Source organism: Macrobrachium rosenbergii, chromosome 44 (genome assembly GCF_040412425.1).
Source record: "Macrobrachium rosenbergii isolate ZJJX-2024 chromosome 44, ASM4041242v1, whole genome shotgun sequence".
Lineage (NCBI taxonomy): Eukaryota > Metazoa > Arthropoda > Malacostraca > Decapoda > Palaemonidae > Macrobrachium > Macrobrachium rosenbergii.
In genome coordinates this window covers 6,260,504-6,263,645 of record NC_089784.1, presented here as the reverse complement: position 1 = coordinate 6,263,645, position 3,142 = coordinate 6,260,504, and positions in this window count along the sequence as shown.

The window sequence follows — 3,142 nt, the reverse complement described above, 5'->3', positions numbered from 1 at the left end:
TAGTAAAGGCAATTTACATCCATTTTTTTAAGAAGACAGAGTATATCTCAGGGAGGAGAAAAGGTAATTTGCCATAATTTCAGTTAGGTACTTTGATTTTTTGGTATAACCAGAAGAATCTTTTTTGTTAAATAATGTACACAGGCTTTTGCAAAAGTTATTTATGTGACATTGTTATTTAAGTATAAAGCGTCGAATAACATTCCTTCATGAAATCAAAATGACCTTAGATTATAATCTTATTGAGAGATCTGCTCCTTTAATTCCTGAAAAATTTCATATTTACCTCTGGTCTATCAACAACAATCAATATTTTTATCGCGGTGGCGTCAGATATTCATGGCATCTTTTGTCACCAGCATTTTTCTTCTGACGACTCATTTTCTCAGTGATCTTACTTTCTGCTTGAAGTTCAAATTTACCGCTGAACTTTTTGCTCGTAATATTCCAAAGTTTTGCTTCTATCTTATCTGCCTCACACACTCGACAAGGTTTTCTCTTTTACGTTATCGTGCTTTAAAGTGATCTTCTCTTTATTGTGATGAGATTCAGTTAAACTTTCCTAACCTTATTAATACACTAAAAGCATTTATTTTTAATTCATGTCACACGACATTTATATATGTGAAACAAATGTACATTTGAACGGCTCCATTTTCTGGTAGGCTTAATTTTTGTAAGCTATAAATAGTATATTGCAAACTTTTTAATAGAACCATCAAGTGCACGTGGTAACTATATTTATGTTCACTTTTATTTGTTTTCATAATATTAATGTAATATTTTTTTCGTACAGCTCAAGTACCAGCTGATTTACCATCAAGATACTATAGCGTCTGGAAATATTCCGAGATATATATAATGGCTGACTCAACTACAACAACTTAAGAAAATAGAGAACAATCAGCCTTGAAAAGATTTTCATACTATTGCTTGTTATTTTATTCCATAATTCCCGATGGTATCTCTTTTTTATCTTTCACTCAACAATCTCAGTAGAAGAGGGGAGGGTTATAGAAAAATTTTCAAAACATTTTTTTGTTTTGTTAAAGACTATCCACTTCTGGCTAGGCTTACAAGGTATGATCTTTGATCTCCGTTAATGAATTGTGCATAATTTCTTCAGTTTAACTCTTCCTCCGGGAGAAAAATGCGGGTGACAAGATCTATCACCTCTCTCTCTCTCTCTCTCTCTCTCTGTTTTTTTAACTTTTATTTTTCAATTCTACAGCTTTGGGAATGGGACAGAAATGATCCTGGAACATCAGTCAAATAAACTTTATATATATATATATATATATATATATATATATATATATATATATATATATACATATATATATATATATATATATATATATATATATATATATATATATATATATATATATATATGTATATATACATATGCCGAAGGCTCAGAATTTCGTAACCTGTCATAGAGCGCTTTGCTGACTTTCACTGAATACTGAAAATGTCAAACACACAAAAAAATTATCCAACCATTTACTATAATTATTAAACGTTATAATAAAAAAAGAATACCTACATACACTTCGAACAGAAAAGAAATTGTAATCATAAAAGGGTTTTCTTAATTGTGAAGTAAATGTTCCTAAAACAGAATGAGAATCTTCAGTAAATGAGTTACTGACCAAAATATTCTTAAATATTTTTAACGAATGAATATATTTATTACGAAATCGAAAATTCTGAAATATATCATTCTACACATTTTTCATGGAATAAAAATCACCACTGAATATTTAATGATACGGTAACCAGTATAGCATATGCAAACAAAACAGTTTTTTTTTTTTTTTACGCCGAACGACTTATATCGTCGGATATTTTGTAAAGAGAGTAATTCACCAAAAAAAAAAAAAAAATCGTATTGTTCCCCGGGACAGAGCTTCATTTAGTTTACTGAAGGCAATTTAATTGATCTTAATGAGGAAAATAATGTTTTGTCTAAAGACAGAAGCTTGCAAAACCATGGCAGCGTTATTAAGTTGGATGCTTTGAATTTCATTAAACGACCGTAAAACAAATTTATTTTTTTTTTTTTATACTAGAGAAACATCTCATTCTGTGAAACTTTAATGATGCAAGGCCGGAGGTGATAACACGAGGTCGATTTACTTTTCCGCAAAGGATTAACTGACTGTTATGACCAAAACTGATTCGCTTTGAATGGTGGAAGCAAATTTCACGAAAGGAATGCAAAATGCCTCCAAGATGCTGATGAGTGTAAACATTTGGCTGAAATGGGGAAAGGTTTGTCTTTTGATGGAATTGCCGGGTAGAGATTTTAAACCCACATCTTTACGTATAACCACCCCTACCCCGCCCAGAAAAATCATTATCTGCATAATCAGGGTCTCAAAAGATTATTTCACGATTTCTCTTATAAACATCTCTCTTAAGCGCAGATTTCAAATCTAAGTGTTTCCATCCTTACTCCATTTATGATTTTTTAGTGAAACGTATGAGGTTCTACTTATTCATTATCCGGTTATTATTGTTACTACGCTGAGTGGGTACTTATAATAAACAAGCATATAACTGATGATTAATCGGAGGCTTCACTTCAATCTGATATCAGTCTTTTTATTTCGATCCATTTAATCGAATTTCTTTATAAACAGGGTGTTTTGGAGGACCTTTCTACTAATCTTGATCGAGTATGTCTGCTTATTTCATTATGAAAAGTATATACGAAACAAACAAAAAATGCGCCCCAGTTTCTTCGGCGCAATCGAGTTTTCTGTACAGCGTATAATCAAGGCCACCGAAAATAAATCTATCTTTCGGTGGTCTCGGGATAATGCTGTTTGAGCCGCGGCCCATGAAACTTTAGACCTGACCCGGTGGTGGCCTGTCCTATATCGTTGCCAGGCGCACAATTATGGCTCACTTGAACCTTAAATAAAATGAAAACTACTGAGGCTAGAGGGCTGCAATTTGGTATGTCTGATGATTGGAGGGTGGATGGTCAACATACCAATTTGTAGCCCTCTAGCCTCAGTGGTTTTTAAGATCTGAGTTCGGACAGCAAAAGTGAGGACGTTCAGACAAAGCCGGAACAATAGTTTTGTTTTACAGAAAAACAAAAAAAAAACAATAGCACTCTATCTTTTGT